Source organism: Chrysemys picta, chromosome 8, assembly GCF_011386835.1.
Source record: "Chrysemys picta bellii isolate R12L10 chromosome 8, ASM1138683v2, whole genome shotgun sequence".
Lineage (NCBI taxonomy): Eukaryota > Metazoa > Chordata > Testudines > Emydidae > Chrysemys > Chrysemys picta.
In genome coordinates, this window is record NC_088798.1 from 89,775,639 (window position 1) to 89,801,470 (window position 25,832).

At 38.0% G+C, this 25,832-nt stretch overlaps 2 protein-coding genes across 3 annotated transcripts in view; one reads left to right on the forward strand and one right to left on the reverse strand.

Moving 5' to 3' along the window:
* The window catches only part of LOC135973263 (uncharacterized), a 275,121-nt gene that overhangs the window by 146,705 nt on the left and 102,584 nt on the right, over positions 1-25,832 (reverse strand). The gene's annotated exons all lie outside the window — the stretch shown is intronic.
* The window catches only part of UBTD2 (ubiquitin domain containing 2), a 118,599-nt gene that overhangs the window by 5,335 nt on the left and 87,432 nt on the right, over positions 1-25,832 (forward strand). Inside the window, exon 2 of one of the 2 annotated variants that reach the window (XM_024100211.3) lies at positions 25,729-25,775. The exons of the other annotated variant lie outside the window; for it this stretch is intronic. The gene's annotated coding sequence lies outside the window, so the exon portion shown is untranslated. The remainder of the gene's footprint in view (positions 1-25,728; positions 25,776-25,832) is intronic. 2 annotated transcript variants of the gene reach the window in all.

Here is a 25,832-nt window from a genome sequence, read left to right on the forward strand (position 1 = left end):
TTCTTGTTCAGATAGCCTAGAACTCCTGATTTCCAGGGGTGCTGAGCATCGACACAACACCACTTGAAACCAATGGCATCTGCAGTTGCTGTGCACAGCACTTCTGAAATCAGACTCTAAACATTTTTCTTTTGAAGTATAAGTGTCATTTTAACAAACTAATGGGCCAGATTAGGTTTATGCAGTTGCTTCAGTATCACTTCAGTCCTGTTTCACCAAGTGAAATAAGGTGTCATCTCTTCTGTCAATAGAAGCAGACTAATTAATGCAACTGTTCTTTTCATTTGCTTGTTTGCATCATTCCCCTCCCCCAGCAATTGTTTGAGTTCAGTTACTGATTGGAGTATAGAAATAAACAAATGCTTGATTACTCTATTTGACGTTTCCAATGCTACATGCAGCAAAATCCTCCACCACTGAATATTAAATAAATATAATAAATGAAACATTAGTGGTGCTTTAAAGATTTATGACTATAATAGATATGGAGAGAAGGTATCACAATTAGTATTCTGTTCCTGTGAATTGAATTTTCAAAAGGATTGATCCCTTTTTATTACAGCAAAGAATATTTTTTTCCTTCATAGCAATGTTGAGTAATATTTTGAGTCACAAGTTGCAACACAGTTCATGTAGTTAACGAGAACTCCACCAGGATAGTGCTCCAAACATCATAGTAAAGTGGTAATAGCTCAAGTCTTGCTCAGGTAATTTAGCTAAGAAAAATTATATGGACTTTCTGGCAAAAGGAATTATTGTAAAGATTTTTTTTAAGGAAGGTGAAATGCTGCATGTTGGAAGTTAGTGGTTTGAGTACTTGTGAAATGTTTCCCAAGAAATAAAAATCTGATTTCAAAAGTAAACTGGGTCACTTCCCACACAATTTTTTTTTGCAAGTGGAAAAAAAGTTCTAGATAGCTAAAGCTGATCTGGCATTGTAGTTTAAAATCAAGCTTCCAAAAATTCCTTTTATCTAATGTCCTTGTTTAAAATGAAATAATTAAAAAACAAACCTACCCTTAAGCAGTGTTTGCTTTTTATAAGCAAAGAAGAATTGAAGTACTTGAGAGATCTTATGTATAAAAGAATTCCCAGTCTCTCTCATGAACTCATCATACATTTTGTATAAAAAGTCAGTTAAGTTCTTAAGCAATTGTTTTTCATTTCCTATCTCTACTTCCCTAAAACTCATACTCTTTTGATGTAACGGCTTAAGTTTTCTCTTAATTACTTTATAAGATGACTGTTTTGCAACTTATGAAGACCTGCTATATAATGCCACAAATTAATTGTTCACCGAAGTTGCATGTCCCCAAGTTGCTGTCTCGTCAGATTCAGGATGGGTATATCTACATTGTGTTTTAAAACCTGGGCAGTGAGTCTCAGAGCCCAAGTCTGTAGACTTGAGCTCACGCTGTGGCTCTAAAAACAGCAGTGTAGATGTTTCAGCTCAGGCTCTGAAGCCCATGGAGGTGAATGTCTGCACTGCTGTTTTTAGCGCCATTGCACGAACCTGAGTCTGTAGATTCAGACTGAGACTCACTTCTGCAGTTTTAAAACGGAGTAGACATAGCCAATAACTTCTTGAGCATGACCTGACGCAATACCCTTTCCTCCTGCAGTGAGTTGTTGCCTGATCTGTAGGTTGCATATTAGTTACATTGATTCTTTAGTAATCCCCAATCAACACTCTGTGGTTTGGCAGGGTCTCATCTGGAGATCAGGCCTAGAGTTATTAAAATTACTATTAATGTGGGAACCCTGGTGTGCACAGGAGCAACACTCACACTGAAGAAAAACCTTTAGAATTTGCAATGGTTTTTATTAACTCAATAAAACCACAGATGCTCCAACCCAAACAAGTAGGTAAATATACTACAGAATTGTCCATACATCCAGCATTGGAGCAATCATACACTCACATCATCCTTTTGGAGACTAGAATTGATGGTCCACAAAGATCTTATCCTATATCTGGCATGCCAAAAGATCCCAACTGCTTAGGCCATGGTTTACCTTATTGTAGGGTTGGTGGCCCCGGTAAATATTCATAAGGATGTCCAGCCTCTTTGGTCCATAACTAAATTTCCTCATCCTGATAATGCTGGGGTATTCTGACATTATAGGTTAATATATTAGTTACCTCAAACTTATTAGCATATAGATCAGTGGTTACTAAGGCAATCTTGCAGTTCAACTTCTGCTGATGTTCCTATACTAAAATAACCAAACTTGCATTAATTGGTATTTTGCGGTTACTTATCAGCAGTTTAGTCATACTTATCACAGAATTCTGTCTTATGCTGTCTTGTGATTTAAGGTTGCTCCTGGTTAAACTACTTATGCAAAAGCTTTATAGGTCTTGTATCCATATGTTGAGCTATTGTCTTATAGGGTCAGGTCTGTAGGCTTCATGCATTACTGCCTTATACCTATATCTTATCAAGCAAATCTCTGTTATAGGCTCTAGAGGCAACCCCCAGTACTCCTCTGTTCTTCATAGCTTTTCCAAGCATTACTCAGAGTGAAACTGGACATAGAGGTTGGTTTCATGGCTAATATTAAGACCCTGGCAGAGGACTCCTAAAAGGGGCTGGATAAGGTGGCAGAGATTCTCCTCCAAGACTGAGAAGATCTTTCCACTTTGATGGTGAAGGAGGAATGTTTGTGATGGAAGGGAGCTGTCTCCCAGCAGCCAAAGATTTTCAGGAGGGCCTTCACATTTAGCAGATATATATACTAGAAGGATGTGTATATTTGAGAGAACTCTTGATCCACCCTCATCTAGGGGGGAGGGGAAGCAAATTATGTATTAGTATCATATGATTAAATACTTTCCAATACTGCTAAACAACAGCTATCAAAGTTAGATATTTTAAAATCAGCAGGTCCAGGTAGCTTTTATCCCAGATTTTTAAAAGACCTGGCTGAGGAGCTCTCTGACCATTCATGTTAATCTCAGTAAGTCTTGGAACACTGGGGAAGTTCCAGAGGACTAGAAGAAAGCTACTATGCCACTATTTAAAAATGGAAAGTGGGATGACCCAGGTAGCTCTAGGTCTGTCAGACTGACATCAATCCCAGGCAAAATAATGGAGCAGCTGATAACTGGTTTCCTTTCATAAAGAATTAAGGGAGAATAATATAATGCCAATCAACATGAGTTTATGCAAAATAGGTCTTGTCTAACTAACTTGATATGTTTTGATGAGAACTGATTTGTTGATAAAGGTAATAGTGTTCATGTAATATACTTACACTTCTGTAAGGCATTTGACTTCGTACCACACAACAGCTTCATTAAGAAACTAGAACAATACAAAATCAACATGGCACATAGTGAATGGATTAAAAACTAGTTAAATGATAGGTCTCAAAATGTAATTATAACCAGGGTAACATGGTCAAATAGATGTTTCAAGTGGGATCTTGCAGGGATTAATTCTTTGCCCTATGTTGCTTAATATTTTTTATCAATGATTTTGTGGAAAAATCCGATATAATCATTACTGAGTAATCTGCAGATGACTCAAATTGGGGGATTGGTAGATAATGAAGAGGACTGGTCACTGATACCAAGCAATCCAGCCTGCTCTGTAGCTGGCCACAAATGAATTTGCATTTTAATATGGCCAAATATAAAGTTAATCATCTAGGAACAAAGAATGCAGGCCATTCCTACAGGATAGGGGATTCTATTCTGGGAAGCAGTGAGTCTGAAAAAGACTTTGGGGCCATGGTGGATAATCAGTTGAATATGAGCTTCCGTTGCAACAATGTGGCCAAAAGGGCTAATGTAATCCTTGGATGTGTAAACAAGGGAATGATTGAATAGGAGTAGGGACATTACATTACCTCTGTATTTGGTACTGGTGCGACCACTACTGGAATATGGTGTCCAGTTCTGGTGTCCACAAATCAAGGAGGTTGTTGATAAATTGGGGAGGGTTCGGACAAGAGCCCTGAGAATCAGTAAAGGATTGGAATACATGCCTTCTGGTGAAAGACTTAAGGAGCTCAATCTAATTAGCTTATCAAAAAAAAAGTTATGGGGTGGCTTGATCACAATCTAAACACCTACAAGGGGAACAGAAATTTGATAATGAAGGCTCTTTAGTCTAGTAGAGAAAGATAGAACAAGATCAAATGGCTAGGACTTGAAGCTAGATGAATTCAGACTAAAAATAAGACACAACTTTTTAAATAACTATTGGACTATCTTAGCAAAGGTTGTAGTGGATTCTCCATTACTGGAGATTTTTAAATCAAGATTGGATGTTTTTCTAAAATATGTTCCATCTCAAGCACAGCTATTGGACTTGAAACAGGATTTAAGTCCTGTTTCAAGGACTTAATACAAGGAAATCCTATGCCCTGTATTATACAGGTCAGACTAGTCAATCACAATGATTTCTTCTGGCCTTAAAAACCTATTAATCTTTACTGTCTGCTTAGGGCTAGCAAGTGGCTAGGATGTAATTCAAGACCTGAAAGATTTATACTGTGATTTTCTCCAATTGTAGCAATCCTATATTTCTGTTAATGGGAGTTGAATTAGTGACATTTGGAAAAGCTAAATTTCATAAATACACGCTAATTAAAATGGAACTCCATATTGGACTCCAAACTCCCGATCCCTACATTATAGGAATAGAGTTGCTGAACTTGTAATATAATCTTAATTGACATCTTATTATTTTTGAACACTCTAGCTAGGAATTTTCACATGCTGAAAGTCTGCTGACCAGAGCTACAGGTTGCTTTATGTATATACTTGGCTTTTAAAGTCGTCTTTAGTATATTTTTGGTATATAAAACAGTTTCATTTACTTACAATGATAATGATAAGCATTTGGCATTTATATTGTGACTTTGCAGACAGAGATTTGGCACAGCTGATGAATCTGCTTGTCAGGAGCTAACACACACGGACTGTTCAGCTAAATTCTCTGTGGAATTGGCTATACCACAGCAGCAGATTTTCATAGTGGTTGGATACTGTCACATGACATCACTCTGCATAAGAACCCAGTGAACAAGGCAGTCCTCAAAATTACCCTAAGGGTACGTCTTCACTACCCGCCGTATCGGTGAGTAGCAATCGATTTATCCGGGATCGATATATCGCGTCTCGTTAAGACGCGATATATCGATCCCTGAACGCACTCACCGTCTACTCTGGAACTCCACCAGAGCGAGCGGCGGTAGCGCAGTCGACGGGAGCTGCGGCCGTCGATCCCGCGCCGTGTGGACCCCAATTAATTTGATCCAAGATATTTCGACTTCAGCTACGCTATTCGCGTAGCTGAAGTTGTGTATCTTGCATCGATTACCCCCCCTCCCCCCCAGTGTAGACCAGCCCTAAGTCTAAAGCGAAAAGGTGTGAAATGACCCATTGCATGAACACAAGGAAGGAAAAAACCTGGAGTCACTGACTCCACTACTTCGGCCTAGAATGGTTGTTGAATGAGACATTTAAACTGTAACTGGAGACCTGAAAGAGTGAGGAATCTGCTCTCTCTCCGTGTTATCTGGCTGAAACCTAAGACTAAGAGAAGGAAAGTTACTTTCTCTGCCTGGGACAGTAGAACAATAAAATGCTTTTTGTTCCTTTCTGTTGTTGTTCTGTCTCAAATACCAAAAAAAAAAAAAGTGTCATCAAACAATCATTGACATTTCACTGTCGGTTCCCAAAAATCAGCATGTGCAACAGTTAAGGTTTCAAGAACAATTTTAACTTTCACTTTGCAAAGCCTCTATTTTATGGACTGTGCTTTAAAATACACTGTGTAGTTTGATATTTGACTACCTTGAACTGTATACAATAAAATATTCAGGAGGTCTCATGTGGTCAACTTAATGTTGCAATTGGAACATTAACTTTGCATTTCCTGATTTTTGCTAACCATAGACCTGATCCTGCAGCCATTACTCACTTTAGTCCTCTTCTATTCCTGACTTTAGTGGGACTACTACTTCTCAAGTGAGTAATGGCTAAAGGATGTGGCTGTGCAAGCTGAATGACACACTTTACTTTTAATTTCCTGGTTTTCTTAAACATACCTAAGGCAGCATGAACACGTACATTGCTCCAAATGCTGAAGAGACTGTAACTTTTTAAGCTACCTTACTTTCTAAGGTCTTGTCTACATGAAAGGGAAAAGTCAATCTAAGCTACGCCATTTGAGTTCTGTGAATAACGTAACTCAAATCGACGTAGCTTAAATCTACTTACCGCAGGGTCCACACTACGCGACGGGAGATGCTCTCCCATCGATGCCTCTTACTCTTCTCGATCGGGTGGAGTACAGGAGTCAACGAGAGAGCTATCGGCAGTTGATTTAGCGGGTCTTCATTAGACCCGTTAAATCGACCGCTGAGGCATCGATTGCCGCTGTGTTGATCCTCCAGTAGGTGTAGACCAGCTGTAGTGAGCTAAGTACCCTAATGCCCTGAAATCTTAGAGTAGTGTGAAATTTTGAGGCACTGTAAATTCTGAATGCAAGTGCAGAAACAGCTAATTACATATGCCAACAAGGATGCATTTATTAATTTACTTGAGCTGTTTTAAGACCTTATGGCCTTTTAAAGCCTGTTTACAGCAGAAACTGCACACAAAGTGCAAACACTGACTGAACAAAACTTTCTACTGCACATGTGTAGTAGCTAACTTTCATATTTTTTTTCCGGAATTGAAAGTGGAATGGCTGACTTCTCAATGAGAGCTTATCAGCAAAACTTAAAATTGTGGCTGTTTTGAAGTTATCTATGCGAGGGCCATGGTTGCAGTTTTTTAAAGGGTTAAAGTGTAAATTTTTCCTTCTCTTGTATAAAAGTCTAATATGACCAGGGATTTTGATGAAGCTAAAAAAAAAAAAATCCTGCTATGCTGAAGTTTCCATACTTGGTAATTTGCCTCAAAAGATGATTTTTTTAAAAAAAGGAATAACTGCACAATGAAGTTTATAATAGAAACTGTTTTTAGCCCTACAAGTTGCCTGCTATAATAAGATGACTACCAAAGAACTAAATAAGGTATTCATTCTGTAAACTTTTTTAAATGAATACATCCAGTAGCAGAGAATTTTTGTAATGGAGCAGATATTATCATTGGAGTTAGAGCAGAGACTCCTCTACACAAAGACTGAAATTTGAAAACTTAATTTGCAAGCTTACTCTGTAAAAAGGAAAAGTTTTATTAAAGGGGGGGGAGAGAGAGAGAGAGAATGAACACGAACTGTCCTCTGGTTTCTCACAGTTTTAATTGTGAGAGGAGGCAGGTTTTCAAATAACAATAACAAAGAGGAGAGCTTGGGCTTCTCTCAATGAGAGGGTGTTCAGAAAAAAAAATCTGAGTTTAAAATGTTGATAGCCTATGATATAATGTTGTATATAGTGTGGAATGATGCCATGCAATCTTAATAAAAGGAGAACATTGAGCTATGATGTATCTGTTGGATCTACTATTATTGGCACTTAGAACTATTATTTATAGAGAAATTGACAGTTTGGCCAACGTATTAATAGGAAGAAATTTTTCACCTTTACACAGCAAGGAGGTACCCATCCTCTGAGAATACTCTGAAGGATAAAATTGTGTCAGGATTAGGGTACAGCAGTACAATACAGGCACCTCTTATAGAAAGTTTTACCTTTGTATATTTAAAATAGAACCACAAAGCTCAATATCTGGCGCATGTACTGTGAGCTGAGGGCACTCTAGATTCTGTTTGCCAGAAGCTGGGAATGAGCAACAGGGGATGGATCACTTGATGATTACCTGTTCTGTTCATTCCCTCTCGGGCATCTGGCACTGGTCGCTGTTGGAAGACAGGATACTGGGCTAGATGGACCTTTGGTCTGACCCAGCAGGGCCATTCTTATGCTCTTATGAAAGAGAATCATTTGTTTTGTCCCTTTTTTTTGCTGAAGAACTACCATCCTCTGAGTTGTCTATGTGAGTAAATATAGTTTCTTTTAAAAGAGAGTGCCTATGAATTAGTGGAGTGTACCAGCAGTGGGTGAATAACATCATACCAACTGGTTTGGATTAATCAACATCCTAATATCTGCACAAACAAATGAGTCCTTTGGAAGACTGGGAATTCCTGGATAATGGCCCTCTGATGAGGAGGTAAATTATTTATAATGAAAATTGCTAATCCACACACCTTATATTTCTTTCATAAAATACTTCTTGGCAAAGCCATAAAATGTTGCATAAGTCTGGTACACCGGACTTCATAATTCTTACAAAATATTTTCAAGTGCATTTACATGTTCATAATTAAGTATAATTAAACCACAAATGTCCAACTAAATGAACAAAACATTTTGATGCAGCATCCGTGATAATGGGATTCCATTGAAGTCGGTGGGACTACTCATGTTCATCTTTGCAGGGTCAGTATCTTGCTCACTGTTACAATGAGTGTCTGTAATATCAGGGTTAGTAAGATTCTACTGTGTGAATACAGAGTCAGGTCACTTTCAGCTAAGCTGAAAAGGGAAAATGTAAGACATGACTACTCAGATATCTGAAGCCTATTTTAAGATTTTTAACATGTACTTTTATAGACTGCTACCATAGGTGGAGTCTCCAGTTCTAGTAATCATGGCCCCCAAGTCCACCATATCTCTCAACATTTTAAAAATAGGCCCATATTGAGCTGTTGCTCACCTTGACCCATTACTTTAACAAGTGACTTAGTACAAAGGTTAGTCTGACCTTTAATTCGTGTTCATCTCCATTACGTTGTCCTCATATGCCATCCTTTTTTCCTTTAAGCATTTCCTTATTGTATGTTCCCTGTCTCTCATCCTTAATTCTTTGTGCTATCACTACCCTTTCTTGAGATCTCTTCAGCTAATATGGAACCTTCTTATGCCAGCATTTGGTGCTATGCCCTATTAGGGATGTCATCAGAACTTCCTGCTCACTGTAATAATAAAAACAATTTTTTTGTACTGTATATCAAATTCATTAGATATATTATGTGTGCTGGACAGGTAATTGAATGATAGAGTTGCAGGTCCCAGCTGTGCTCCGGCATTTTGGAGAGGAAAAAAAAAAAACAGCTGCTGCTTTTTTTTAGTGCAAGCTGTCAAATATCTATTAAAATAATACTTATGTAAAATGCTGTAGCATCTTTGTGAGTGCCATCTCTAAGGTCTTTGCCTTGTTTTGCTTAATAAAATACACAGCAGTATTTGGTGAAGTAAAGTTGTAGGAGGACTTCAAAGGAATGCATCTTTCTACAAATACAGAGAGTCGCATGGTAACAAATTTGCCGAGTAGGTTCTATAATGTGCTTATCACTGCCAGATTTATCAATGTTCGCCAACGTTATGTAATGAATATTTTATTTTTGTAAATTGTGTCCTATTCAGTTCTTCTTGTTTCAGATGTATACTTCTCCATGTTGCTGTCCAAATGCAAAACTAATTCTGTATCCAGAACAGTTCAAAGATGGCAGTCCTAAAGTTGAATGTGTTGTACGTGACTACTTGATTGGCTAAGTCCACATGCTTTCAACTGGTCATATATTGTACACACTCGTGCTGATGGTACATAAGCAGCATTCCATAGGTCTCCTAGCCCAACTGAAACCGACAAATACATTCATTGTACCTGTCCCAAACGCTTTGAGTGCTATGTTGTAGTCAAAACTTAAGCATGGTCTTTAAAAATAACTCCAGCTCGCTTTTTGGTTTTGAATGAAATGCCTTCAGGCTAGAGAGGGAGGGAAGGCAAATTGCAATCTTGCAGCTGTTCTGGCAATAGAATCACTTTGGCATTTGTAGAGACAGGGAATGGATATTAAAATTTGATAATACATGGAAATACTAAGAAATTAATGCACTTTAGATCCAAATAAGCCTCTAACTTTTATAAACACTCTATACATTAGACACTTTAGAAGACCACTTTTTTCTTAAGTGCTGCATGATTCATAAAATACACAAAAGGATTATTTTTCTATTGAAGCCAAATGAATTGTATTTCCCATTTGGGGAGTTAATGCCCTTATCTAAATGAATTGATTCCTTGCAAAACCTCTTTTCTGCCTTCTTAAAAACAAACTTTGAGAGTGCTGTTGCCCAGATCTCTCTTTCAGAAGAGAGGGCATTATATGAATAATTCTTGCATCCATCAGCAACCAAGTCCAGTATTTTAATATCTCCTCACTTCTCTTTCTTATAAAAGGAACAATTGCTTAAATGTACTTTCCAGAGCTGGCTTGTGGGAAGGGAGGGGGCTCAGAATTTTGAAAGGCCTTTTTTCTTCCTGTGGGGTTATCGTATTATGGTTACTTTGAAGATTCTGTCCTATTTATCTTACTCAGAATTATGTCTTTTGTTGAAATGCACTTTCCATGTTTTCCTCAGTGGAGGTTGTAAATATATCAGTAGGATGATCAGGTTTTTTTTCCATAGAATCAAAGTTTGGAAGGCATGCATATGAGTATTACACTGAATGTATTTGTTTTCATATAACTGCAAGTGTTGAATGCATTCTGAAGGTTGGTAGTCATGTGCTGCATTTGCCATCTGGAGCTTCTGGATCTAGCAAGTCAACTATACTGGCTATACCAGACTTAGGCCAGTTTTGTCACTCATGCTGAGCCCTTTTATTTTTATGATTAAAAGATACATGTTTGACGCAGGTGACAATTTAGAACAAAGTGCATAACAAGTTGAGAAATGTTGTTGAGGTTAGCTGTTCTAACTGGCACCCAGTGGGTAGATGAAAGCTCTTGGGCTCTCTCTGATCTCTTCCTCCCTTTCTTATGATGTTTGGGCCAGGTAGTTCTAACCTAAGGAGAAATCTGACTTCTGATGTGTGAGTACCTTGCTATTGCTCTTATAAGTAATTCTAAATGGGCAAGACAATAATATAAGCCGTTCCAAAGTTTACTGTCTTTGGAGCGGGACAGTGCCTCATTCCGATGTCAGTTCTCACTGGAGACTATCAGCTTCATAGTCCTGTAGCTTGATATTGTAACTGCTCACAAGAACCCCCATCGCTAATTATAATATTCTTAAAAATAAAAAACTGACTTGTGCATGTTCTGTCTCACTGGAAACTGAATAATAATGGTCAGGTACACCGACAATGTTTTAGTATGTCTAGGGGAAAGAAGAGCAGTGTTCTTTCAAGCAATTGGATCTAGGTAAAAGCTCATATCTTCTGATTAAATGATCATACTAGGTTTTTTTGGATTTTTTGTAGCTCGAGATGCAAAATAGAACTTTATTTTGAGTGGTGTTTATATCCAGAAGAGGGAAGAGTATCACAAACTGGTTTCAAATATGAGGAATCTTTTTTTTTTTTTTAATCACTAAAATGTGCTGGGTTTCATTAAGAGGGAAATGATGCATTCTTAAAGACTGCTGTCATCTGCAATTGCTTTAGTTTCATTAGCAGAGAATTCCAAACACAGTGTGTGTTCAGTAAGGACTTTCTCCAAACCTAGTAACAGAGGGGGAATGTTGCCTTTGCACATGGACCCAAAATGGAATGTCACTCTTCTGCCGAGCAGTAGCAGGTGTTGGGACCTTGCTGGTTGAGTTCCTGTTAGAAGAGGGTTTCCCAGGGATGGCAATCTGGAATATATTCATAGTTAACTCATTTTATTTGCAGATTTACACCTGTTTTGGAACAGAGGTGCTCACAAACGGCAGGCAGGCCAGCCGGCAATCTCCTCTTTCAGAGCTCTCATCTCAAACAGGGATGACTGGTTCTGCCTTAGGAATGGATTAGGAGATTAAGGGAAAGTATACTCTCCCTTACCATTTACCACAGCTCTCCCAAAGCAGTGCATCAGAAAACCAAACACTTCTCCAAAGATTGAACAATGCTCTCATGCTAAGAACAACAATATGTAACAGCACTGTTTTATGACTCCTGAACAAAGAGCTAGTTTAGAAATGTTTAAAATTTTATTGACCATACATTTCTTTTGGTATGGTCTTCTGAGATGGCTCAATGGACAGAATCAAATTGTTTACTCCATGGAACATGTCTCTGAATATACCTTAGGAATATGAGTGTGCACCACTTTTTTGTACACCAGTAGCTACTTTTCTCTACTGATTGTATCTGGGAAAATAGCGCACTTCAAAATACTACAAATGAAAGTGACCACGCTTAATATTTATTATCAATTTACATGTTTCCCACACCGATGTAGTGGGGAAACTCCTGATGGGAGTTTGTACCTTGCATTTGTATCCTGCCCTGTGTGTAAGAGTGAGGTGGGAAAAGATTCCAGTTCTCCTGGGGAAGAAAAATATAATTAAAGCCCTGTTAATTTCCTTGCTTGCTGTGACTATTTGCATCATTTGCAAACTGATATGAGGAGAGTCTTGTTCTGACTTAACATTTTTAAGTAGTCACTAGTTCATAGCTGAGAACTGTACTATTATCAGGCTTGTGTAAGGCCTTCAAATTTGAAACAGTGTTGCAGAAAATCAAATAATAGCATTGGAAGGGGAACCTTCTGTGTTATCTAGTTCAACAGCTTCCATCAAGCAGAGAAGACTCCATATTAGAAATTCCATCAATTGATCTGATCTTGATTTCACTCTTGAGTTAGTGACCGTTTAACTGATTAGACAATCTGATTGTTCTTCCTGCAGGAAACTTCTTCCAAATTTCCTTGTTGAATTAGTCTTTCATTAACATAGTCTGCTGCTGACCTCAAACATAGTCACCTTTTCAGCATTTACATTTCTTACCCTTTAAGAATTTATGTAATTATGATTTCATTAATAAACTCATTCCTTTACCATGAAAGGTATGGTCTCAAGTCCCTGTGCTATTTTTCTTGCTCATATTTTATACCTTTCTGTTGTATCTTCTCTTGTTTGTTTGACATTGGCAAAAGAGGAACACAGTTAAAGCCATTTGGAAACATTTTCAAATATTGTATAAATAAACAAGATGTTTACATATAGATGTTTATGCAAGGTATAGGGTGGAATTTCGTAGACCCTAAATAAGGAGGCCTTTGATCAATGTGTTTGGAACACTAATTGACTAAAGTCTCCAATTCAACAAGAAGATTGATTCAGGTCACAGGCTAATAAAATTAACAAAATTGCTATCTTGTTCATGATCCGAAAATCCACAACCTCCGTACTGCATGAAAAGGGATAAAAGGTTTAAAAAAAAAAAAGTAGTTCTTAACTGGTCTATCTTAATTTTTAATATGGCATCTATTGTTATGATATTCAAGCACTATCCTGATGTAATTCTGGGGACTAAGGACCCAGTTTTGCAATGGAATCTGCTCAGGCAGAGGCCCATGAAAGTCAATGGGGAGGTCTGGCAACTTGGATCTCGCTGTGGGACTGGGGCCTAATGTTTAATTTATTATGGGCACAACTGCACAGCAAAATTTTACTTTGGGACAAATTATTGTATAGCTTTGTTTCTCTTTGGCATTTTTAAGGTGCCAAACACCATTATATTTAAAAGCAACATAGTGCCTTGACCGTGTTACATAGCTTGTCTTCTGTTGTTGAGAACTGTTACAGCCCTACAACTCTACAGAACTCAAACTAGAAGACTCAAGTCCTGAATAGCAGATACTGTACCATGTGTGCTCACTTTACCAATCAGGCTTTAATTTTATATATTGGTAAAACTAGCTCTTCCAAACACATTTTCTGTGGTCACACTGTGCATTCAGTTGCTTTATTGGAGCGGTAACTTGGATTAGAAGCTTGGGCTATTTGGATCAACTCCTGCTATTCCAGATGTGTGTGTCTTAAATGCCAGGAATTTTTTCCATTTGGCAGTTTTCCTTTTTTTATTCTTTCTGTACAGTTGTTTAGCAACCATAAGGACTGATCCTAATCCAAAAATATTATCAAAGGTAATATGGCTATAGTTTAAAACTGCCAAGTTAAAAAATAAAAGTAAAGAAGAATAATGGTAGTGGAAGGTTTTATTTAATCTCTATCAGAGGTCTTAATTTCAACAACTGAAATTTTGTAAAATGTAACTTTCATCAAACTTTTATTTGCCCATGTTCCAGCCAGCTCTACTCCAGATAGAACTCTGAAACATAACCAGAATGTGAATGTTTTCATGAGTGTTAACAATCACAGGACTGGTAGCAAATAGCAGCATATTTAATTGCAACCAAATCAGCTTCATTTTATATTTCTACTGTTTTATTCTTGATAAACTTGGACTGGTTCTAATTTCTGCAAGCTGCTCCACAGCTAGAACAAAAGGTTGAGGGGGAGCAGTTTTGTCTAGTTCTACTTGCATGAGGAACGCTTCACAGGATGAAATTCCCCTTGGATTAAGATCCAATAACCATTAATTTTACAGTGGGAGATGAATTTACTAGCTTTATCTATTTTTTAAAAAGTTTAGCTCCAGTATGTTTTTTCCCCCCCGGGTGCACTAATAGAAAAGTTCCGTGTAACTTGTCAAAAGCTTTTCAACCTAAAATGATGTACAGCAGTTACAAAATCTTTTGACTGAATAGTGTGTGTGATGATGTAGGCAGACTGCTAAATATCAACAGAAATCAATCTTGAGGCCTGTTAATCATCATTGATAGATGCTTCTCTAATCTTTCGGCCACAATCTTAAAATAATTTTGTATTGCCATTAAGAAGCATGAGAGGGCTTAAAGGTCACCCCACTAAAAGTGAAATTAGTTTTAATTTACCATTCTGAATTATCAGAATTTAAAAAACCTGCACATTAAACTCAAATATTTGCTAAAGAAGTTAGGTTTTTTTGGTGTAAGTGTCTTCAGTGTGGCTGATGCAAAATTCATCTTGAAATTATTTCTTACATAAGAACTGCCAAAGTAGAAAAGACCAATATTCTACCTAGTCTGAAATTCTGTTTGAAGAGCCTATACCACATAAATCAGAAGAAGATGCTAACCCTGATGTGAAGCACATAGCCAGTTGAGCAATACTATGCCCTGGGGAGGGGAGGGAATGTAAATTCTAAAATCAAGCATGAAAACAGCAGCATTCAAAGTCAAGGAGAACATAAACATTGACATAGTTGGAATAGTTAGGAGGATTAATCTCTATATTTCATTCTAGGTTTTACCCCACCTGTAAGGAGTTTGCAACCTTTCTTGTTAGTTACGTATACGTCCGTGAAATGTTTCTTTCTGCTATGGGGAGAGCAGCTACATGTAATACCTGATCCTACCTGGTTACCTCCTCCTTGTTACTCCTCGTATGGATTTGATGTACTGGCCTCTGTTCTTCTTGGTCCCACCTCCAGCCACATCTGAGTGTTTTCTTTGTATTGTTCTGATACACAATTACTTGGCAGTGCTTCCACCTGGCACACTCCTTCCTAAGAAAAGTATCAGAGGGGCTGCTTTGAAGGAAAAAAAATCTAACTACCATTTAACTCTGACTTAGCCACCTGATGTATGGAGACTTCCATGGAGTAACATAGAGTATATCAAACCAGGTAATTGTATTAAACAAATATTCATAGAGTCACCGGTGCCCAACCCTGTAACTTACACCAGAGGGGAATAAAACTTTAATGTCCTGTTGGTATGGATACTATGTTGAGGCCTGGCTGGCTGGTGAGGGGGATGCATTCAGTAATAGCAGATAGAAAGTTATTCCACTGCTCTAGAACATAGTCATTGGATAGATATCTTTCAGACAGTGGCCCTGACTTCCTAAGTAATGGCTGATGCACTCACAGACTCCATGACATGGATGCTCCTCAGTTTCAGATCCTGGTCCAGTTCCCTCAGCAGCTGTAGGAGGCGTCTGACTGTCCATGCTATGCTAGTCATGTAGAACTTTTCACTACCAAAATTGTACTGCTTCTGCCTCTGAGGTATCCCTCTCTCCATAGAGGGACTCAGGGAACAGGTGCAGACTATACAAAAATATGTGTAAATCCTAAATTCTCATTTCTTATTCTATAAAACCCAAGTGTAGGTTGAAACAGGCAGAGACTCTTGATCTAACAACAAGTATTTCTTGCCTTATGGTAACTGTTTTAGCTAAGGGACTAATCTAGTCCTAAACTAATTGGGACCTTTCCCAGCCAAAAACGTTTAAATAGAGAGAAATCATGAACAGGGTCCAGAACAAACTGAGGGATATTGCTGCCAAATACCCAGAGGCCAGTTTTCAGGGTGTAACCCTGCATACAGGCATTTGACTCCCAAGCTCACCAAAAAGCATGTCCTCCCTGCAGTGACTGGCTCCTCTCTCTCCATCTGCTACCCTGGGGGCAGTCTATCCTGAGAACCTTTCTCTTTGGTTATGCTAGCTTCATGTGCCTGGTCTTAACCTGTCAATCATCCTCACTTTAATCTGCTTCCTCCTTTGAGCAGGCATGCTGGTGGCCATCCAGGCATGTGCTGCAATAACTCCCCTGAGCCAGCAGAGTCCTCTGCCACTCAAATTAGTGTCTCTCCTCTCCTCTCTCCCTCTTGGTTGTTGGGCAACTGAGATTCTGAGCCTGCCCTTGGGCTTGCTACATTCTGGAAGCAGCATTCCTCTCCCTGGAGTTTCCTCTGCAACCCACAGCAGTCCACACCTGAGCTACTGGCACCGACACTGCAGAAGCCAAAGTAAACTCCGTGGAGGTTACACTAGGTTGATGCGAGAGGCCTTCAAGTGATTCAAATATTAATAAAGCTATTAACAATATTGAGCTAAATCCTAATGATGTGTCTAAACATCTTTATGGTAGTGAGAATCCTGAGAACCAAATTCTACAGTTGCGTGGAGCAAGGGTTCAAGAAATACTCCAAAGCATAGAAACTAGAACAAAACAAATCGTACTGAAGTGAATCTGTGATGAAACTTACATTGGCCGTGGGTGGATTTTGATGAGCGAAACTAGATCTTTAGACACTCAAGCCCCAATCATAGACATTAGTGTTGTAATTATCACACAGGCTTACGCAAAAACCAGGAAGTTTGAAGACTATATAGTGTTTACTCTAGACCAGGGGTCGGCAACCTTTCAAAAGCGGTGTGCTGAGTCTTCGTTTATTCACTCTAATTTAAGGTTTCGCATGCCAGTAATACATTTTAATGTTTTTAGAAGGTCTCTTTCTATAAGTCTGTAATATATAACTAAACTACTGTTGTATGTAAAGTAAATAAGGTTCTTAAAATGTTTAAGAAGCTTCATTTAAAATTAAATTAAAATGCAGAGCCCCCCAGACCAGTGGCCAGGACCCGGGCAATGTGAGTGCCACTGAAAATCAGCTTGGCACGCGTGCCATAGGTTTCCTACCCCTGCCCTAGACATTATCATGGGAGCAGAATGGGCTTCTTCTCGTTAATTATATCATAGTAGCACTCAAAAGTCCCAGTCAGGGTGGGGTCCCATTGTGCTAAACCATATATAAACATGCAGACATGGTCCCTGCCCTGAAGATTTGTAATCTGAGTCCATAGATGGAAGCATTTGGTATAACTATATAGTTCACCAGATTAGTATTCTGCTGGCAGTTATGCGGTGCTAGAAAAAGACTTTTGCCATGCAGTCACTTTTAATAATTATTTTATTGTAAATATTACAATATACATAATGCATGCTTTTTGTGTTCAATAACATGTCTATATCTAACCAAAAGTGTTAGTATACCTATAAAATAGCAAATGTATTCAAAACCATATGGTAAGAATAAGTCCATGGTACTTATTTATTTTGAAATAATTGCTGTTTGGGATTTTTGTACTTGATAAATCTCGTAACAGTTGTGCCTAAGCATATCTTGTGCTAATGCTTCTTAACTGATTGGCTACCCGTTATGTACCAACAAAGTCCATGTCCTTAAATTATTTAATTTTCAGAAAAAAATTAATTTCACTTAAAAAAATGAAAAACAAAAGGCTCTGGAAAGTAAACTCAGAGCCAAGAAAGACATATCTTGCTAAAATCTAATTTTTCCCATTCTGTTAATTTGAATGCACTTTTTTAAAAGGATACATGTATTTTTAGTCTGTTTTAAAAACATTCATGTCATTTTAATGATATGGGGAAAGAGAAGTGGAGACACTAGGCCTGATAACTCACATTCCTAGTTTTAGATTGGAGTGTTACAATGGGAAATAAGAGGTATTTTGTTCCCCTTCTTGGTGGGTTTTTAAAATCCTATAGTACCTTTCAAAAAGAGTAGAGTAACTCATGTCCTGACAGATACGATGTTCAAACCTGTATTTGAGCTCTTGCTAAGTACATAATGGCTTATCCCTCTGCCTACACAATCAGTGCACTGCCAGTATTTACTTCACTGTGCACAGATCTCTGCTTTCTTGAGTATTAAAAGTGCTTTATTAAACCAAATTATATTTTGTAACTGATTTCCTTTTAAAAGAAAGGAAAATTGATTTGGTGTGACATGAATGCTACCTCGTGTATTATAAAGCATATCATAGTGCATATAATACACAAAAAATACTCCTATCCCATCAGTTTTAAATCCAACTTATTTTAGCATTAACTCTTCATAAATAAATCTGATTCCTAGACTATAATTTGCCAACATCTATTTGTGCAATAATTGACACTGGTGGCACTTACTGTATGCAGTGTGCAACACAAGGCTATCCTTTGCAACTGTGAAGGTAGGAAAATCTGTTTAATAATAGTGGTTTCTAATCCACCATGCAAGGTGTGAAGAACTTCTCATATTGTTGCCAGTCTCTGACTCCAAGATAAATGTAGGCTTTCCCCCCCAAATAGAACTGTACATGAAACAGGAATTCTTTACACTGGAAATTTGACTTGACTTAGTCTTCTTATGGAATCGATTGTGCATATTGGTAAATAATGAATAATTAATGAGTAGCATGGAGTCTCTGCCTATTTATAGTTAATATTGCCATACATAAATTATTTTTGTTCATGTCTGTCTATCTAACAAAATAGTGTCCCTTCTCTGTGTAAGAGCTAGGGTTATTTTTCTTGAGGTAACAAAAGTTCTAAACAAATGTCTCTGTGGAAGTATTCTGTGAGTCTATCAAAACAAACAAATTCTTTGGTGTCTTGTCCCAGTGAATTCAAACCTCAAGTCCCTTACGAGAAGGAAAATGCTTTCTCATAAAGTGACTCAGAATGCAGCTGAATGTTTTGTATTCTTTAGGCAGTAGAGGCATACTAAACTAGCCCGGATTAATGAAGACAGCAGCTAATCCAGTGGAAATGGCGATAAGCAGTGAAAGATGCTCTGGCTTTAAGAACATTTATGTGAATGTTCTTGTTTTGTACACTTTATGGATACAGTACATTTATATTTTGAGGCTAATCTATGGATTTCTTGTGTCTCAAGTTAATAACTAGCTCTGACTGTGGATTGTATAGTTCTTATGGTCAAATAATGTCTTTTTGTTCTATGAAGCATCGTTTACCTATATGCTGCTATGTAAATAATACAAACCGTAGTAATTACATGCCATATAAATCTCATAAAGATGTACAGCTCATATGTGTAGCTGTCTTTGAAATGAATCACTTTTGAATTAAGAATGTTTGAAACCTCATTTAGGGAATGTTGATGTTATGAGAGGATTTTTGACAACAACCCAGCCCTGCAAATTACCTCAGTCCTGACCAAGAGACTAGTGAGAAGTAATTAAGCCTGTAGAATGTGCCCAACTAGTCCCCTGCCAAAAAAGGTAATCCTGAGTTCATGTTCTCGTTCCCTTCATGTGCTAGCAGTTCTTGTCATCTCACGTTATACACTAGTAATGCATAAATATTGTGAAATTTTCAGTTTTCCAGCATGAGGAGGATTAATCAAAGATAATGCCAGTAATTGATGATTACATTATCATTTAAATCCTATTAAACTCAGTGGCGAACCCTTTTAGGAAAGTGAGAAAGGGAAAGCAAGTCCTATGTGCTGATTGCAAAAGCCTAGTTACCTGAAGTAATTTCTTCTCATATACCTACAGTTTGTTGCTCTGTGTCATCTGTAAATACCTATCTGGTGAATCCTCTGGCTGTATAACATGATGCTTATTCTGTGCCTAAAAGTCTTTGTTGTCATTTCAAGTTGCAAATATGAGATGCAATTTCAAAATAAGTTTTAACCGTGAAAACTGAACTCTGGCGCATTTTGTTGTTGTTCCAAGATCTTTATATTCCATGATCCATGGAAATTAGATGATAGACAAATTAGTGATTGTCATCCTGGCAGTGCAGAATATAGTCTGAAGAGGATATATTGGATATCAAAGTAGCATACCTCATGGGTCCGTCTGGCCTTCTCTGGTGTACAGTCCCACATAACACATTGTAGAATAAATTTTAAATTATCTATCCTTAGCACTTTACTTTTATTGTAGCAGGGTATAATCTCTGTCCTGTCACCCTGCTGTCAGAAACCCCTAACAGCATGATAATTCTCAATTTCAACACAGTTAAGGTGACCAGATAGCAAGTGTGAAAAATTGGGACAGGCGGTGGGGGGTAGTAGGTGCCTATACAAGACAAAGCCCCAAATAACGGGAATGCCCCTGTAAAATCAGGACATCTGGTCACCCTAAACATGTCTTCCCAGTCAGTTTGATTTGTCTCCGTGTTCCCAATGTTCTCAGTTAGAATAGTGTTGTCTGTTGTTCAATTTTTCTTTGACTCTTGAAATCTGCTTTCAAATTTACTACCCATTGCAATTATTGTAACCCAGGTCAACTCCAATCAGGTTCTAGTATCTGTGGTTTTCACTGGCTAGCACCAACATCATTTTGATAAGCAAAGCTTGCACGCTACAGATGGGTCAGAAACCAAAAATAGACAGGCTTGTCTTGCAACTCTTGGAAGCTTTGGAGTTCTACCAGAACTTAAACAAACCTTCCTAAATATATTTTCAAGTATCCTCTATCATCCTACGCATTAATAGCAAAACAAACCAGTAGTAGAAGTTATTTGAAATTTGATACCAAGTACACTACTGATGGTTCCATAGCACTCTGAGCTGAGATGATTGAGAGCATTGGCAGCTGACCTCCTTATTCCTCTTTACCCTTTCACCCACACCTGGAACACTTCAATTACTGAGGTTACTCTTCTGTTAGATGTCAGGTTTTATTGTAGAGTAACAGGCCAGAACAGCAGGTGGGAGTTTATTTTTACTAAAAAAAAAAAAAATGTTTAAACTAGTTTGCTGTTTTCTCATTTTTCTCTCCGTGGATATGATTGTTGCAGGATGGTGTTGGTCAACTTGATATTTACCTGGAGTTAACTCGGGCCAAACAGTGCATACCCAAGTATAAAGTTTCAGGCTTATTAGTTGGATATCTAGTCCAGAAATGTTTGACAAGGAGAATGAAGCAAACTGCTGACCTGTCTCTCCCTTCCTTCCCTATATCATTATCTTTGATTTAAGCAACCATTTTATTATGGAGATCAGCTTTGTAGCAGTTTCATTTGTGAGCACTCCTCAATTTGTGAAGGTTAAAATAAAATCATAAATGTTCTCTTTGTATCTTGCTATCTGAACTACTTGGAGACACAATAGCGAGGCTAATGAACTTCTATATTTACACTCATTAGTTAGTGTCAACTACAACTTGTTTTTTTAAAGTGACTTTTTTCCTATATAGTAATTTTAAAAGAAGAAGAAATTTAAGTCTTTGAATTTAAATTCCACCTTCCTCGGGAAAGGAGTGTCAAAAAGGTGGTGTTCAATATTGTAGGGAAGAAAAGTACTCCTACAGGACAGGCTCCATGACTATAGACATTTAGGTTCCCAATCCTGAGTGGAGCTTTGAGTGATATTGCAGTGCCATAATCTATTAGCATTTAGCATCTTAAACTGATAATACTCAAGGTCAGTGCTAGAGTTGGCTTTCTGTCCCTAATTCCCTGTTGTGCCAAGGCTCTATATTACAGGGCCTTTGTTGATAAGTAAAATTGGAGAGACTGTACTGCTCACCGTTGGGAGATGGGTGAGGGATTATTTCACAGAAAGAAATCTGACATTTGAGGGGTGTAGGGAATACGTTTTCCTGTCACTATACATTCTATATGCAGTCTTTTTTGTTACCACAGTGATCAGCATAGTTGCATGCACACACAGCTGCTGTGCTGATCTCACAGTGACAGAAATGTTTTTCAGAAATTACAGGGGCATAGCGTTAAGAAAAACGAGAGGAGTAGGTTTGAGCAAGACACTGGTCTCATAGACAAATGTCTATGAAATAAGCCAGAAGCATGTACAAATTATTTCTATTAGTGATTTAACTGAGCATGAAACAGTAATTAAATAATGAATACTGGCTTGCAAAACGGGGCAAGGACTCTGTTAATGCCTAGAAACATAGAATTTCAGTCAGATGTCCGGCTTAAGGCACAAGAGAAGAGATAAATAAGCACACTTACTTTCAACTGAGCAATTGTTTTTCAGTTTCCTGTAAGGTATTAGTGGATCTTAATTTCCAGCTATAAAACTAAATCATTAAAGATACCGCATAGTGAATTTGTCAGGTCGAAACCCTAGTTCAAGCTTTTTCCAATCTTTTAATTAACTGATGAGCTTAAGTAGCTGAAGCAGGCTATTAACTGCATTTAGTTAATTGGCTGATGTGAGACTTGATCCCTGGTAATAATTATGCCTGTAGGATAAACTCAAGGTGTAGCATTAACTGAAGTTACCCAACTTCATCATTTCCCATCATAAAACAATTGTTAGCTTTGAGGTTTGCAAGTTTATTTTTTGTGCATTTCTTTATGGAACTCATGCCTCTCTCATGCTAAAAATGTTAGTGGCTTCGCAATGAATACTTGAGCTAGAACGTCACATTCTTTAAATGCAGGAAATAGGGAACTTGGTCTTGTGATTCATATCATATCACTATATGTTTGTCCAGTGTAAATGTCATACTTCTATGAAAATTTACCAATATTACTATAATGTGCTCTGCATGGTGCTACATATTGAGATCAGTAGGAAACTGAAGCTAGTGCGGAATCAACAGCTTTTATTAAGCAATTTCACATCAGGAGCACATTATGTTAGTACTGTTGGATCAGTGCTTACTGAAAAGAGCTTTCCATCTAGAATTCAAGACATCAGCATTGACCTATAAAGCCCTACATTGTTTGGAAGCTGGTTAGCTAAGAGTCTCTGCCATCCTGCCACGGTTTAGATCAGCAGAGGCACTTAAGCCGGAGTCCCTTCAGTATGAGAAATGGATCTGCCAGCAGGATGTTCTCTGTGAATGGGTCACTTGACTCCCCACCTTGCCTTTTACCCCTACCTTCTCTCCCTACCCCCCGCCTCCTGATTTTCATGGAAAAGAGACCTGAAGATTATAAAGGTTTGGGTTTATTTTGTTGGTTTTGGTCTAAGGAGTCATCTTTATGAAACTTTAAGCAGTCTTCAGTCTTTAAAAGTTGTCTCATACCTACGTTTTATATATATATATATATATATAGTATTGGTGTCCTTGTGTACTGGCTTTAGGCAAGAGTACTTCAATTACATGGGAAAGTCAGTGGCATTTCTTTAAAAGAAAAAATATTTAGATAAATGTACTCTTCTATTTATAACAGTATATTGCTTTCATTTTTAAAATGGAAAAGGTGTCTGCACAGTGTGCTGGATATTATAACTACTCAATTTGTGGCAAAATATAGATCTGATGTACAACAGATGTCCCTGCCTATCACTTCATTGAATTCCTGTTGACCTTCTGTGGTGTGTTTGAGAATCTGAGATAGCTGGTTGCTCAACCATTATGCTGCCATTATAAGCTTAGGTCAACATAAAAGCAAAGCTTTCTTTATAAGACTTCCAGCTTAGTTTAATCTTATTTTGATCTTGCTGCAAGCACACAAATTGGTGGTTGTTAGCATTTCCAGGCAGGGGAAACACTTTGAACATCTTGAATTGTAAGTTATTTTTAACGAGATATACGTTTTATTTCAGCTCCCAGTAAATGTCAATTATTTTTTCTTTAAATCCTTTCCCTTGTACCCCATAAAAATGATGGTTGTGCAACAATTAAAATCCTGGGCCAGGACGGCATTCATTTGCAACAGGAAGCGGATGGTCTGATTCATGACTTCAAAACTACACTATCTGAACTAGCAGATGAAGTCCAGTTTATGCTGTTGGCTTTGAATGGCAAGCAGGCAGTAGCATAATTGTCAGTGGAACTGTGTACTCTGCAACTCCATCTGATACGTCTAACGCTTCTCTATTAACTGAATCCATGAGAAAATATAAAAGGCATTTAATGCTGTTTTAAAAAAAATGTTTTCTTGATGAAACTGCTGAATTACATTCTTGGCGAGAGACTGAAAGCAATACATAGTTTTTAAGTAACCTCCATGCAAGCTTTCTCTTGCATTCCTGAAGAGGTTACTAATTATACTGAATGAATTGTCCTAGGTACTGTGGGGTGTTTTCCCCCTTGAAAGAACCTGCATTTATGCCAGCATATTTATTTTCAGCTGTGATCCTAAATTTAAATCCAGCTCTCCAGAACTGATCCTAAATTTAAATCTAGCTCTCCAGAAGTAAAAATGTGCATTTTGCTGTCTAGCACAAACAGTGGTGGTAATTACATTCAATAGGAGCATGTGATTGCTATTGACCTCAAAAGAAGACTTCCACTTCAGGATTTTAAGTGGTTCAATTTTGAGGCTTCTGCTACATGTCTTTATCCTGGGCTAACTCTTGGTCTGTCCTAGCATTCCTCAAAGGCTTTGTCTGCTGTAGCATTTTCCAAGTGTCTCTAGCACGTGCTACCAGTGGTAGCAACTTTATAAGCTCTAGTGTAGGTAGTATTAAATGACAGCTGAAAATGCCTACACCCAATCTGTCATGGCGCTTGCACCATAGCACTGGTGCAGCTGGTTGAAGAAATGCGGAAAATAGTGTATCCGTACAGACTAGTGTTGCTACACAGACAATATAGCTGGGAAAGCAAGGGTTTCTTACAAGTTTAATATGGTTCCTTCACTGCTGATGAGAGGATGTTGGAGCGTCATAGGTGTATCCTCTTCCCCATCATGGCTGAGAACATGCCTGATACATTGGGAGCTGTTTGTAAGACTAAGGAGCAGAGGAGTTGGGTGTCAACCCTGAACTTGATGTAGTGAGTCTGCAAGATGTCCCACTCCCTAACAGTTCCAATCTTTCAGAAGAAAGGAGTTGAACTTTGTATTGCGAGTTCTGTTAAGAAGATTAGAGATGTCTTGTTCGTTGTGCTGCCATTAGGCAGGCAGCCAAGCAGGCAGGCCTGGAAAAAAAACTTAATACTTTTTAAACTTAAATTTACAAATTAATAATAAGTAGACTCACCCCCTGGAAAACATGGTATTGGTATTTCCCGGTACTAATTCAATAGTTTCTATCCAAGCCCCTTGGCTTTCGAGCTCCTCCCTTGATTTGAGTCATAGAATCGTGGAGAATTGTGCCCTTTGATATTTTTTTATTGGCCTGTTGTAATAAATTGATTCAGGGCATTTATAAAGTTCACGTTATTTGTCTTTAACTGCTGAGCACTTACTTTTGTGATGTCTTGGATCCACAAACGTTATTGTTGTCATAAAAATCTGGATGGATAGATGATACAGAGGGACCGACCCTTACAATTTTTATGGATAGCTGTCTTGCTTCCTCTTGGGAGGTGGGCTTTCTTGTTATAAAATTGATATTGCCTCCAAATGTGAGTCCAATATTACAAGCAGCTTTTCATGGTCTATACCCCTCACTTGCTGCCTTATTTCTTTGGCAGATCTTCACAAGGAGACTCTAGTGGTGGTGAAGGATGAAGAATAAAATGTAATTACTGGTAACTCTTGAGTCAATTTCCTCTTTGTCACCACACTTTTATGCACC